Here is a 15582-nt window from a genome sequence, read left to right on the forward strand (position 1 = left end):
AAATTTCCACTAGCTGCCACGAGATGTGCTCATCTGAAACTTTATGCCAAAGGGCAGCAACAAACACCAGGGCCCCACAGGGCGAGGAAGGGGCTCATTAAAATGTGCTGGCATAGGTTATGAAGTGCCTGTGATTAAATGATACTTCAATCACATGCAGTAAACTCAAATAGTGTCAAACCAAATATGCATCATGTTTTAAAAAAAGGCTGGTGTAATGAACAGCTTGAGCAGCTCCATTAATTACAACTTATTTTTTGTACAGAACAAGTGATAGCTGACTTATTCAGAATAGTACACCACTTATTTCCCCTCATTGACTTTTCACTTTGTTTCCCTCGAAAGTGATCTGAGCACAATTTGAGCACAGACAGGATAAAAGAGTCAAGTTTATCTTTCAAACCACTGAAAGTCAAACTAGACGTATAATGTTCATAATTAGGCGTCATAATGGCAGTATAAGAACTTTTTAAGACTTCAAATAAACTCACAATAACACAAAAATCTGTGTGTCTGTCAGGGAATGTGGGTGCAATAGTGAGTGTGGATGGATGAGGTGATCTATGCTGTATGTGGTTGGTTTATAGAAAAGCATTTCAGATAGTTGTTACTAATACAAGAGCCAGTATTTCTAGAGATGCGCCAAGTAACTGAATAACTGGACAGTTTTCAGTTTGATCAGTGAACGCACCATCAGCTAAGCTCTACCAGACCGACACTCTTCAGTAATGAAGTTGTTACTGCAGGAAGAAGTCCAAAAGTTAGCTATTTTCAGCATCGCTGTCTTGTTTACAGCCAAAAAAAGAGCACAGTTTCAAACTAGACATGAGCATACTTCAACAGGCAACTGGAACATGCTAGGAAATTTTTTTCACTTGATTTTGAGGTCACACAAAAGCTTTTTTTTCCTTTATAGAAACAAAAATGTATTGACAAAACACTCAGTAATGATGAAACAACTGATGCACACAACAATAATAACATCCGTGAAATTGGTAAAAATATCCAATATCTCAAAATTTGCTAATCAAAAATTTTGAGTAGCAAAATTTAGCTTCTTTATCCATGGAGGTTAAAGACGCATTTCACACAACAATAATTAGCTTTATTGAAGCTAAATTCAGCAACTCACCCTAAAGAAGCTTAAAAATGAAAAAAGCATTATTTATGTTTATTTATTTTTACCTCCACTACAGTTGGTGGTTTGCTCTCCTTCCCCCTGTGCTCTCCATCATTTCTCAGAGGACTCAGGGTAACTCAAGCTGACACAAACATGGGAGAACTGACACAAACAGCTGTCTCATGGCACTGACATTCCCCACCAGAATGACCCCCTCGTTTCCCTCCTAACAGTACTCAGTGTCACCTTATTATCAGCTGCCATCAAACTTTAAGCTTTTACTTTCTTTTCTGACTCCCACCTAGAATTTCTGGCATGTGTATTTAGTTTTTGTTTCAGCAGCCACGCCTCATTGAATCAACATGAAAATGTTCAGCTTTAAAGTTGCAAATGGTGCAACATCAGTAACACTTAAAAAACAAAAACAAAAAAAGGTTACATTCAAGCTTTAATAAATGTACCAACATAATTATTTACTTTGTTTCTTCAGCTGCTAAAAGCAGAGTGCAGGTCAACATAGTATGGGCCAGTCACTAAAAATAAAACTTGTTATGTCAGGGTGAGAATTACAAGTAGTAAGTTAAAAACAGCCTCACTAGAGTCCAACGATGATCAGCTCTTAACAGTATCTGACCTTAAGTTGGTAAAAAAAAAAAAAAAACGTGCAGAGTTCAAACCCAAACACGAGTGTTGTTTTGGGGGTTTGTTTTCCATGAACAACTATACGTTTCACTCGAGTAAATCTGAAAAATTTCTGTCGGAGTTGGCCACCTGCCACAAGAAGGAGGTCTATAATTGGTGGATCAAAATAAAGATTAACTGAGAACATTTAAAAGTTAACCACTAGCTAGTTCAGAAGGAGTGCTTATTTAAAGAATGTTCAATGAATGTGCAGGCTTTAGAAATACACTTTCTCAACTTTTTTAAATAAACCTAAACCAAAACAGTTGGCATAGAGACACGTTTCCATGGCTGACCTGCAGAAGGTTTTCAGAACGGCTCAGTTAAAGAATTAAATGAGTTCATCCTGGACTGGTCCTAATCAGTGATCTCTGGGTTATAAACTAAAAGTCTGACCATTTTTCAGTGAACACACCATACCAGTAGTAAACGTAGGTAAATAAACTCATCCTCGGAGTAGTGAATGCTAACAAGCTCTTCATGAAGAGTATGACTCCACTTCTACTGATTTAATCTGTCAGGATCATTTTCAAACAACTACAAGAACCTTAAAGCACAAGAAAAAAAAACATATGTAATGCTATAGTAGAACCAACACAAAATCTAAAGAGTTATTTTGTTGTTAGCAGTTCTGCAGTGGATCAAAAGCTTAGGTTAGCCAGCAGGCTAATTGTTGTAAACTGTTACGTTTGACATGCTGTTAGCTTCCACTAATCAAAGTACATTGATTTTCCATGGAGTTCACAGTGCTATGTCATCTTTCCACAACAGATAAGGCAACTATACAGATAAAAAAAAACATCACAAAAACTCTCAACAGGAAAATCCAAACTAACCATTTAAACAAGGGAGGGAGGCATTAGCAGACAGCACTGAGGCTGGGCATACTGTAGGAAAATTGCTCTGTTTCTGCCCTTTTGAAGAGCCAGATTCTGTCCATCAGCGTTTTGGAAATATTGACAGTCATTTAGAAATCTCACATGTACGGTAAGAGTTTGCTTTCCCTGCAAGCCATTTTCTACTTTCATAGACTGCTGTCTTTGGTCAGTAACGCTAACTATGCTAACTGTGCTAATCATGAATGGCAAAGAAAATCTAAAATGCCACTTGAAGTCAGGCAGTCCATATTTAGGAGTGCTAGTGAAATTCAGTTTAGCTGCAAATTGAATAAATGAATAAACAGTCAGAAAAAAATGGATGTGACTGTCGGATGGAGCTGGATACAGCTGCTGTTTATTTTGAATGAACGTTGTCCAAAAATAATAATAATGAAGTATTCTATTTTTTTTGAGGTGTATAACAAAAGTGAGCTTTGTCTATTAGATGAATAAATGCTTTGAAATCTGGTGTGGATGTCAAAAAATTTAATAAATACATCCAAATTTGCAAGACAGTTACATTTTGGATTTTTTTTTTAGCTATATTCAATATTCTTTATATGCAAAACTTATTAGGAAATTGGAAAAGGCTAATATCAGTATCAAAAGATGATCGGAAATCATCCTAGAAATTCTTAGAATACCGGTTTCTAAAGACAAAGTCAAAAAAATGACACTAAGTAATGTTTTATAAGTACTTACAAAAACTTACAAATCATTCTGTGGTACATTTAAAAAAAAACATTTTTCAGTTTACTTTGGCAACAAAATTATTTGCTGAGTCATAACTAAATTTTACTATAAACTAAGTTTTACTATATTTTTGTGATAAAGCCATCACAAAAATATCTGGAGGGCCACTTAATTTCTTCTTTTGCCCTTTTTTTCCATAATGAACCACCTTATGAGACTTTTTACACTCACAGATACAAAATGGATGCTTGCAATAACGACTGTTTGCAATGCTCCTGTTGGAATCCTACTTCATAGCTCTTGCACAAAATTGCACAAGAAGTCCGGAGCACATATTGCAGAGGTTTGTGTTGCCACATGCAGTTGCTTTGGACAATACCCAGAAAATGTTAAGGCAGCAGTGCATATGTGAAAGCGGCTCCTCGGTAAGCACTGAATGTACAGTAGACTCTTTGCACCTGAAGTACTGAAGCAGTCCAGCTTGTAAAAGTCAGACAAGAAAGTTTTTGACAAGAACTACATTTAAAGTGAAGATTAAAGCTTTTATGTAATTTGACTAAATAAGCCTTTGCCTGGAGGAACTTGTCTACCCTATAAGTAGTAATGCTTAGTTCCTCTTTAGCTTGGTCTTTACATAACTAGTATTAAAACACATGCAGCTAAAAATGACTTATTTTCCTCTTTGAAGGCAATTACATCCCTTATTAAAGGAGTGCTATGAATTTCAAACCCACTACATACTGGGCACCTCGGTTTTTCTATTCTGCTCAAAATGCCATGTTGAAATTTGAGCTTGATGTTTGGCAGTAGTTTCCGTCTTTTTTAAGACAAACGTTGAAAAAAGAAAACGAAGATAGGAGATAGACTTGATTTTAAAGGAAGTTCAGTTGGAGTTACCCAAAAACTCCCTCGTGTTAAGTACAAAATAATATGTGTCGTTTTTTATTTTATAGTCTAGAAATGTGTCAATGTGATGAAAGCCAATTTTAATAATCTCTTAAACCAAGAGTCAGAAAACCTCAGGTTTTGGATCAGAGGTCTGATTAATGCATTATATAGATAATCTAAATTAGGGTTACTGAGTGAACCTCAACTCCATAATCTGTGTCTGAAACAGTTGTGTGTGATATGTGAGGGGGGAAAGTACACCAGAAAAACAACTAGCTAAATAAAACATGCTGGGTAACTTGAGGCAAGGCTTGGTCAAAGCAGAAAACAGACAATTTATCATCCTAAGTGCAGAACTGAAGCAACTAATAAGAAATTAACTTTACTGATATCAGTCCAACAACAGAAAACCTGTTAGGAGTGCAAATGACTCGGCTCAGGACAAAGATAACGGAAATCTGATTCCTGTGAGAATGACTTTAGATGACCCCACAGGGCACTCTCACTTTTTTGGAGGTACTCTATCCACAGTAGTCCATATCATCTCAACTGTGTGTTATATTATGTGATTATTATTTCCATTTGGGCCAAAAATGTGTTCAATCTCATTGTTTGGACCTGCTGCTCACTGGATTGACTTTTGCTGTTCTGTACAGCCAGACAAAGCAGTTCAGGGATTCATGAAACAAGCAAAGCAGGCACTTGAGATGCAAATTGCACCCAAACTAGAAAAAAGCACTGCATTCAACTCACTGTGCCTCACTACTCTTGCATCGTTGCCTCAAAACAATAGAATAGGCCTTAATTTTAATAAATTTAATGTCTGGCTGGGTTTAACTGCAGCCCTTTAGTGTACAAATAACATTAAGCTGTTTCTGTCTCTATTCTGGATGTTTGATAATACAAAAAGAGCACCAGATAACAGCAGAGGTCAAACATAATTTTTCTACACAACAGCACTGATACATTGGCACACATGTTGTTGGTGTATTACAAGAAATGAACCAGAGTGTCAGAGATTGACTGAAATCAGATGATTTTCAGGTTGACTGGCTCAGTGACAACTCAAAAATCCAATCTTTCTCCATCCAGTAAATGCACCACACATCAGTGCTACCCCTTTGAAAGCAATGGTCTTCCTTGTGAATGCCATGATAAAATGACTAAACAAAGTACACTAAGCTGAAAGAAGCTATTTAAAAGAAAAACGTTTTCTGTTCATCGTTCACACAGAGCTTGTGATAAATCAGCAGGTTAAAGTTTTAATCATTGTTCTGATTGCTTCCTTTCTATGCATTAGCACCTAGTTATGATAACTATGTCAGCTATCATAACGTTGAGAGAGTTTAAAATAAAATGACCCTTCTTAGATTTACCTTATTTTCTTGAAATGCTAGTAAGGCTTTGTGTTCTGTTTTTTGTTTTGCTTTTGTGGCCAACTAATACCCCTTTCCTCCTATTGATCCCAGAGGATCAAGTCAAACAAAACCTGAACTTCTGGATCCAATCCGCGCTGCCACAGAGGAATCTTCAATTTCCTGTTTAAAGATACAGACTGACAAGAAACACTGCAGGCTGTTGTCTGCAGGTTTCTATATTTAAGAGTTCAGTCTGGTTAGGAAACCATTACTTCCCAAAACCAGTTGATGGCACTAAAAATATGAAGCTTCGCGCAGTTTGATTCATAAGGGTCAGCTCCATTTTCAGTACCTAACAGCGATAGGTGCAGTGAAATGGCAGATGAGTCCACACATGCACAGGATTCACAGCAGCAGGTCTGCTTCGGTAACCAGCTAAGAGGGGCGTAGGTGCTCCCGTTAACGTCGTTTCCATTATGAAGAATTGGACCTTAACGTGATAGCCGTTGTAACTGGCTGGTTGGTTTTGGGTCAGAGTTTAGCTGTAAACCAATGTTGATGCCCCTGAGTAAAACATGACTGGAATCACGGCAAGGCACCATTACATGGATGTAATTGTTGTTATTTGTTTAAACTGGAGACCAGGATGGTTTGAAATCATCTTTCCTCCGTATCTTAGCCATGATCGGAGACTTTATTGCTTTACAGCAGGACTGGATAGATGGGGCGGCGGCTGCTGGTTAAGCTAGTAGCGCTAACCTTTTAGCTGCTACAAATGACAGAATAACTTAGAACTCGAGCGTTATGCTGACCGAGTTAACCTATTAAATATCATTTTAGGAAGCTTTTAGCCAGAATAAAGCAGTCTTCTTGTCCATGTTTAATTATTTGTGACCTTAAATGAAGTCTTTGGTGCTCAAAGCGCAGCTGAGATCAGTTTAAGATCATTTAAAGTTGGCAGCATCACCCCTAAGTTGCTGTTTGAGTGTACAGTGAGCTAAAAACATAAACAGAGACTCACCGGTGATTTCCCCTTCAGCTCCTTTAGTAGCTGTATATCGCTGCTGTGTGTTTCTTCACAAAACCAGACTGTCACTGAAAGCAGACCCAAACTGAAAGCAGTCCCCACGACAAAAAATGTCCCGTTCTTATTATCTGGATGTTACGCAAAGCCTTGCGGCGAGGCGACCTCCTCATCACACACAGCTCCGCTCCGCCCGTCCGTCAGTCTGTCTGTCTGTAGGTCTGTGTGATGTTCTCTCTGCTGCTGCTGCTGCTGCTGCTGCTGGGGGCTCCGATCGCTTAAAATACACTGGACCGAACTCGAGAAGGTAGATGGTCCCTAGTGGATGAATTTTTCTGAAGCAGGAGTTCGCGGATAACGAAGAGAAACTCACGTTTCGTCCTTGGCAGTCTGCACGATTTGCACGTACGCGGTTACTCGCCCACTACCACCAGTGGGTAGGTCCCACCTCCTCCCAGTCAGATCGGCACTAAGAGAGCGAGGAGGAGGAGGAGTGGAGCTACATGCAGGATTAAAGCACAGCGAGCCTTGTGGATGAGATGCTTCACTGAGAGAGGATGAAGATGCATGGTGATTAAAAGTGAAAACAAAATCCTACATTTAGAGTTAATATATTTTTACCTCAAGAATGAACTTAATTATCCAGTAAGTCAAACTGAAAGTATAAACAAACTGTAAAAATGTTATTTTATTCAGAAGTATCCAAATTATTATTAAATTAAAGTATCCCACTCCCCTTGAACATTCTCACAATTTATCAGGTTGCAGCCTCACTGGTCTTTTGTGTCAGTAAGCACAAAGTATTGCCTAATTGTGAGGTGAAAGGAAAATGACAGAAAGTTTCCAAATTAATTTAAAAAGTAGAAATGTGACAATTGGAAGAGGGACAAAATGAAAACTATTGTGTGTGGGGGCAGAGGGTGGAGCCACATCTCCCCCAAATCAAATCAGTTTAAACCATTTAGTAATTACTTAGGAACCAAACAGTGATCACTAATTAGTAATTAATACCTGTGTTTAATTTACTGCTAGAATTTATGCAGCTGTTCTCTAAATGGCTCAGAAGATTGTCTGAGAACATCAGTGAACAAAGACTGGGGAGTATAGCAGACAGGCTATATATTCCTCATACGTATGACTAAGTTTGTATTAGGTCACAAAATATTACACAAATCTTTCATCGTCTCATGGAGCACTACTAAATCTGTCATCTGAAGATATAAAGAAAAGAAAATATTGCACAACTGTTAAGGAGAGCATTAATCAGAAAAGCAAGGAAGACGCCTCTGTCATTCTGGAGGAATGACAGAGATCCACAGTTCAGGAAAAATAATGTGGTGACATCACAACTTCTAGCTGGACACTCTGTACATCTGGCACTTATGGAAGAGGGACAAAATGAAAACTATTGTGGGGGGGGGAGGGGGAAGCCACAAGAAGTCCTTGTTACCTCATGCCATTTATCAAGATGCTCTGGTTATAGATGAGTCCCTGAACACACCATTCACATTGTGAAACTTGGTGAACAAAGCACTAATGCTGTGGGAGCACTTTCCTCCAGCTGGTTCTACAAATTCATGCCAAACCTCTTCAGATATTTCTTTGCAGAACATTTTTGAAAACCATTCATCGTTTTCCTTCACTTATGAACTAGTTAGAGTCGATTCGTCCTCTAAAGCCTTAAGAAAGTACGCCAAAGTTTGTGGTCGTTACGCTACAAAAAGTGAAGGTTAGTAACACTTCTAGGACTGTGCATGTGTCCATAAAAAGTTTATCTTGCTCTAAACACCGTTAGGTCTCTGAGGCCACATGAACAAGACAAGGTTGTAAGTCACACAACGAAGTAGCGACACAATGTCCACGAAGAGACCCAAGGAAGTGCTATATAGGGATAATAAACCTCTCTCCTATTATTTCAACAATAATTCCTCCATTCAGTCCGTACCAAGAAACAGCCTCCTCCTGCTGTCTCAGGGAAGGAAAGGAGGACCAGTGCCAGTCTTGTACCTCGTCGTCTGCGGTTCCTGAATGCGCCTTTGTGGATGTCACCATCCTCTCCCTCCTGCCAACCCCCGGCAGCCCATTCAGGAGTGTCACATGGCGCTTCCCACTCAGCAGCCATCTCACAATGCACTCCTGTCATCTGCACCTCATTGACATGCACTTATAGTGATGTGCATCAGGGGATGGTGGGGCTCTTCCACTGCTTTAAAAGGAAATGAAGAACCGGGCTGGGTGGCCAAAGTGTGGCTTCCTGGATGCAGGCTTCATATTTATAGGGAGGAAGTTGCAGCGTTTTGTTATAGGTGTACGCCACCAACCATCTTTAGGTCTGTGAGAAAATGTTAATGATATTCACTGATGAAAAATTATATAAATAACAACCACATCTATTGTGCAGAACCGAATTTTTACAGTAATACATGTATTTTAGTTGAAAGAGTATTACTATTCTCCATCTGCAAGATTACATTTCCAACTTACTGATTGTACAGGGGTAGTTTAGTTCAGGATAAAGTGACAGATTTAATATGCCAGAACACTCAGATGTAATGCAACCCAATAAACCACTTGATTGCACTTGGTTTTATTTCATAGATGTACAGTAAAGATGACTGAATACAAATGCAAATGTCACTTAAAACTTTGTATTTAAAATAATGAAAATCACTTGTCATCTTTTTCCTCTACACAGTAATGTTTTTTTTTTATTGTTCTATTGTAAAGGTTACTACATGTAAAATGTTAGAGGGCCACGAATGGTAAGGCACTCGAAAATAATTCAAACAATTTACACGTTTTGAGTAAAACACACAAATGACAAGCAGAAAAGTGAGTATTTTCTTTGTCAGTTGCTTCAAATCTCTTGGCAACAGGACTTTTTTTTTTTTTGGTTTATTGTCAGTTTGAATGTACATTCAAATTGACATGGAACTGACATATATATGTTTTGTGTTTGTTCTGCGAACAGTGTTGCATACCCAGACTCATAAATTCATGTCATGCGGTAGCTGCTCCAGGTGAGTTAAAATGCTATATTTTAATTGCGAGACTCCAAATGGTCCCGTCAGACTTTTCAAATATGTGGATTTGCTTCCCTCCAGTGGTGATAGTTTTGAATTACATGTGATGTAGAATTAAAACCACAAGAGGGCAGCATTTCAACACCGTGAAAAATCGAGCATTCTAGTAGAACTTTGACAGTACAGTGCGTGCCGGCTTTACTCTTAACAACAGAAAACATGTAGGATGTCACAGTCTAAGAAAGCACCTTTATATGTAGCTGTATATTTTCAGATATCGTAATGGAACTGATTAGATCTTTGTCAAATGCTGTAAATCCAAGGATAACAGCTTGGTGTTTTTAAGTCAGCTGAACTGTTATCAGCTGCTTGACTTACTGATTTGTGGATATTATCCCCTAACCTTTTACTGTATTATCCCTGTTCCCTGTTAATTCATGAACATGTCATTGGCCTTTTCCCCTTTAACTACACTGCTTAACGTTCACAGGCTCACAGGCTCAAAGAGGTCAACATTCCTTCCACTCCAAGTCAGCCCTTGCTGCTGGAGTTACACACCAACCACGGTTCAACTTTGTTTGGAAACCTGCTGCTGCCGCTGAAAGTTAGACGTCCTGCATGTACTGTATCCAAGAAAGTCAGCGTCTCCTGCAGGTGGCATGACATTTCGAATCAGCAAGGTTGCTCAGCTGTAGTGTGTGTTTTGTAATAGGACCACAGTCATAACTCTGGCTGCTCTCCCACCACGGCAAACATAGTAGAGGGTTCAGTGGAAAGATGGGATATCCAGTGACAAACACTGACCAGATGAGCATCGGAAGATTTCTGACTTCACAGGGCAGGCACATCGAATAAAATTCTGTTCTTTTACAAAATTTCTTTTCAAAGGACTGTAGGTTTATGTGCAGCAGTTATTGCTCTTATAAAACCTCACTGCTATTGATCAGATTTAACCTTATTATTTTTTCATTAGTCTTAACCGTGATCCTGGTTAGATATTGTTGTTTTATTGTAGTTCATATCCAACATATTTAACTTACTGCTGATTTAATCCTTTCTGCTTCCTTTTTCCTCTACTGACTTAACTTAAATACTAATACAAATAAAATCTAAAGAAATCATCATCATAAGTGTTCTTGATGCTTATTATGATGATTACTGTTTAGAGGAATGTGTTACATTGCTAATCAGAAGAGCAACGTAACACAAACAAACACAATAAAAACTCATTCCCAAAGTCAAAGCTTCAGAAATTACACTATCAAAAACATTGTCAAAGTTACAAGACCACAGATATACTTAGCGCTTTTCCAATAATAAAACTTTGCTATTTTTGATCGAAAGATTGAATATGATGATGAAGTATATTCTTTATTCTTATGTTTTAATATTGTGAAAATGACTGTGAGAGTGAACATAAAATAATAATTGAGGACAATATTTTGGTTACACTGAAATTCTAAGTATTGGAAATGTTGCTACTACTTTTAAGCAGTGCTTTTTATTGAGCTACCAAAATGGCAAAGCGTTAAAAGCACATATATACTTTTGGTTGGAAACGTGGCGGTAAATAGGTATCCGCTCTTCCTGTCCTTTAGTAACGGGCCATTAAAACGACTATCTCCAGCTGCAGTTTGCTGAATGAGTCAGTGACACAGTCACACATCCTCTTCCTGGATTTCTAAAATAAACCACAAACACGCACAGGTCGGGTCAAAGGGTTATCGTTCACCTTTCGTTCCTCACTGTGTGATCACCGGATGAGACCCAGGGAACACAGACACAAAAGAACTTAAAATACTTTTTCTTTTCTTTTCTTTTTTTTTTTTTCAAAAGGTAAAACTAGCATCTGTATTTATTATAAGGCCCCTCCTGCTTTGGTCTATCTTTGTCTGCTTCCTCTTGTAATCTAAACATCCATTTTTATTGCTTGTTCTTCCTACTCCATCTGCTTTGGTGGTCTAACTAAAGCTCAGAGCAGGGTTTATGTTTATTTAAAGCTTTGATTTTAAACTTTTAGAGTGATGTATTTACTTGACTACCTACGCTGAAGGTCCTACGGTATGCAATCAGTGTTTACTAGCAAAAAAAATAATATTTATGTCAAAGGCAACATAATGAAATACAAAATGATTTTATGACATATATTATAATAAATGATTTAAATTTATTAAAGTTAGTTTCTTCAGTGCATTGCGGCTAATGGTATAGCGGTTCAATTGCAGTTCTGAAATTAAATGTTTTGCGTCAGACATCCTTGAGAAAGCCACAGAGTAATTAAACGCAGATTGACAGAACTACATTATATTCAGCGAACCTGTAGCATCTGTACCTGGAGTGAGGCACAGGGGAAGTAGTCATTTGTCACTCGTCATGTCAAATGACCAGCGGCCAATCTCTCAAGTCATCAGTCTTCTGTAGGTTTCTCCAGCACCGAGGTGTGTGACCCAGAAAACAGAATTTAAGAACTGAATCCAATTTGTACAACTGAAATTGAAAGCAGAATTTTCAGTTTCTTGTGTATTTGTCCTCAGTCCATTTTCAGACCAAAACCACACTTAATAGTTTATTTTAAAACTGTTATGAGATCTCTGATTTTGCATAGAAATCAAACAGAAATTTTAAACAATCCAGGATGTAGCAGCAGTCACATGCCACATACACACCAGACTGGAATGAAACCAGTAAAAGAGCTTTACTGAAGATTCTTTTGAAGCAGTACAACTCTTGTTATAGATACAAGATTACAGACACAAAATCGATAGAAATTATATTTTTTTAAAAATTTAAAATGTTTTTGATGTACACGGAGAAGAAAAAAAACAATAAAGTACTGCAGTATTCATAGCTTTAAGCTCTGTTGAAAACAAAGTTCACTTTTTTTTTTTTAGCGTGTTTGCATTTTTTCTGCTTCCTCCATCTGGCCAGACAAGGAGGACATCTGGTGCCTATAGTGCTGATTCCAAAGGAAAAGAAGAAAAGTACTAAGGAACAGAATATGCTGAGCAAAAACAAGAAGCCAGACAAAAGAACCACAGGTCTGCTTTGAATGTCTTACTTTGAATGTGTGTCATTACAGTAACTGGGAAAATAAAGACATGGCTACGATGTAAGACAAGGGCTATCCATCCAGCCAGGCAGAAATTCACCTTTCGGCTAGGCGCTCGAAAGTTCAGATGCTGCACCAATCCTCCATCTGATCTTCCACTCCATTTTTCTTTCATTTGTGAACAAGAAATTCTTAAACTCCACCACTTGGGACAGGATTTCATCCCCAGGAGAGAGGAAATCTTTCCAAAATTATTATTTTTGCCTATGTTAATATATATATATATATATATATATATATATATATATATATATTTTATAAAATTGTTTTACATTTAATCATATTTGCAAAGTGTTTCATTTTAATCCCTTAGGCAAACGTGTGTTCAGAACATTCATTAACATATATGTCTAAGCACCTACTATGGCTTTTTATTGCTATAAATGTAATTATAGGTTTCCATAATCCAAATAAAATGGAGACGAACTCCTTATTTTTAGGTACTGTGTTAGGTGCAGTCTAGTAGCTCTTAGTTTTATGTGCCACAGATTTTACGTCCTACACAACAAATGTTTACAGCATGTTGTTAATACTCAAATAGTTTGCCTTCAGAGCCAAAGCTTTAAAAAGTGGCACTACAGCTTGCTCTGTTGCGTTGTACTAATCTTGCAACCTTTAATCGGGTTCTGGGAAAAATAGAATGACTTATGTTTGACCTTCTTTTGTTGTTGTTTTTTTTTTTAAACTTGGCTTTAATTTCGTCTTGAGATGTTTTATTTCTTTGAGCGTCTGAAAAAGGGAGCTCATGAGTTAACGTGTCTGATAGAGAGACTTCAGAATGGAGAAGGAGGAGGAGGACAAGGAGGAGGAGGAGGGGTGAGAGAGAGAGGGAGGCATCAGTTTCAGTGAGGGAGGACAGATTTTTCCCCAACACGTTGTGACAGCACTCCTTGTTACGATGCAGCAACAGAAAACACAGACTTCTGGCCAAGACCCGTTGTGCAACACATGGTGTGATAGTGTAGACAAAAGAGGAGTGGAATAGTTAGATTTTTTTAAGTGTTGTTTTTAATTATTACACAATTTCTGTTACATGTCCTTAAAATACTTTATGGAGAGAGTGAACAAGGTGAAAGCGGAGATTTAAGGCTTTAAAAATATCTACAGCAGGCAAAAAGTATCGGTAATGAATGTTTTTTGGAAAAAAAAAAAAAAAAAAGCCAAACATCAAACACTCAACCTTAGAGATACATCTGACTTCAACCAGGCTTGGTTGATTTGCTGGAACTGAAAAAAACATTTTATATCTCTGAAATTATGCTTCACTCAGTACTTTTTAAGTTAGCTTCACAAAGGGTTCTGCTCCCAGTTGATGCCGCTCTGAGTTGAGTTTAAAATCCCTTTTTAAGAAATGAACTCTTGGGAGAAAAAAAGGGCACACGGAGATGATATTAAATACTTTCCACAGCAACGTACAGTTCCTATGCTAACAGCATTTATCACTTTTGTAACAGTTTCAGACTAGAAGAGTTCAAAGTCCAGGGCCCAGCCTTCCTAGCATGGTTCAAACTGAGGAGGAGGGCCAGAGAACAGAAGTGAAGAAACATTACACATTGAACCCCTCCGTAAGTGGTACTAAATTAAAAGATTGCTTGGTAGTATAACGCTTAGCAATTTTCATCACTACTACAGAAACAGAAGCTAATAACACTAATGAAAGAACATTTTAAAACATCTGGAAAAGCCTGGATTCAGTTCTTAGATTGATATATTAGTTTATGTCCCCCAGTGAATACTGAGTGAACTTCAAACCTATAATGCTAGTAAATAAAAACATCCAATTACTACTGAAAAATATAAAGTCAATTCAGTCCAATTATGCAGATTCAGAGTCAGTTACATACACTCCAACTACATCCTTGTTACAAAACGATGCAGTCGAGTTCGGTTCATTTCTCCAATTTGTTTTCTGTCTGAGGAAACCCAGCCGACTGCATCAAGTCACTGTCAAGTCCTCGTTAGCCATTATGTAGCGTCAGTGGAGAGTATATTGCACCGAGTTAGCTCCAACGTAGGAAAAATGCTTATAACTACATTTTACAAATACAAGAATTGATGGAAGGAATAATAGATAGATAATATGGGAATGTGCTAGTTGTGGAGCCCCGCAGGGTTTAGCAGTGGAGCCAATATTCTATACTTTGGTTCATTTGTTAAAATTAATTAATTAGATTGGTTGGACTTCCCTCATTTTACTGATGCTGCTGAACAGTAGTTATAAATCTGTTAGTAAGGAAGCAAGCATGTGTAATTTGTTTTATGTCACCCCCAAGTTGCCGGACAGCCATCCGCTCTGAGCTTGTTTCTGCAGGAGGTTTCTTCCTGTTTCTAAGACGTTGCTCACTGTGCCTACTCAGGATGGGGACTGTGTGGAAATGAGAAGTTGCTGTCATCTACTTTTTTCCTTAGATAGACAGTTTCACTAATTAGAATTAGCAATTTGCTTAATATTATTTTTCTTACAGTTCATTTGAGCACAATGAAAATACTTATAATTGTTATTGGCTTACATCAGAGGTTCCCAAACTGTGGGGCTCGCCCCCTAGAGGGGGCGCCGTGCCATTGCAGGGGGGGCGCGGAAAGCCGACTGGATGAAAAAAAAAAAAAACACGAACACTGTCTGCGCTGGGTTTTTACCTTAGAATGGCCAACTCTCTGTTATTCCTATGTCAATTTGATACAGTGGGGCTACATTTCCCATATCTGTGTCCTCTGTCACTTTTATCAGCAGTTAAAACTATTTAAAACGGGTCGTAATCTGTTTTTCCGAGCCGCCTTTAAACGCAACATGAGCGCTACAACGCTTGC

At 38.0% G+C, this 15582-nt stretch overlaps 1 protein-coding gene across 3 annotated transcripts in view; it reads right to left on the reverse strand.

Annotated features, from left to right (window-relative positions):
• rnf24 (ring finger protein 24) overlaps positions 1–7114 on the reverse strand; it is a 31839-nt gene extending 24725 nt beyond the window's left edge. Inside the window, exon 1 of one of the 3 annotated variants that reach the window (XM_016679261.1) lies at positions 6640–7114. The gene's annotated coding sequence lies outside the window, so the exon portion shown is untranslated. Of the gene's footprint in view, positions 1–1185; positions 1286–6639 lie in introns of those variants that run through there. The other 2 variants (XM_007567247.2, XM_016679264.1) reach the window with 2 other exon arrangements.
• Between the last annotated feature and the right edge of the window lie 8468 nt (positions 7115–15582).

The sequence above is a fragment of the Poecilia formosa genome, unplaced genomic scaffold (assembly GCF_000485575.1).
Source record: "Poecilia formosa unplaced genomic scaffold, Poecilia_formosa-5.1.2 Scaffold206, whole genome shotgun sequence".
Lineage (NCBI taxonomy): Eukaryota > Metazoa > Chordata > Actinopteri > Cyprinodontiformes > Poeciliidae > Poecilia > Poecilia formosa.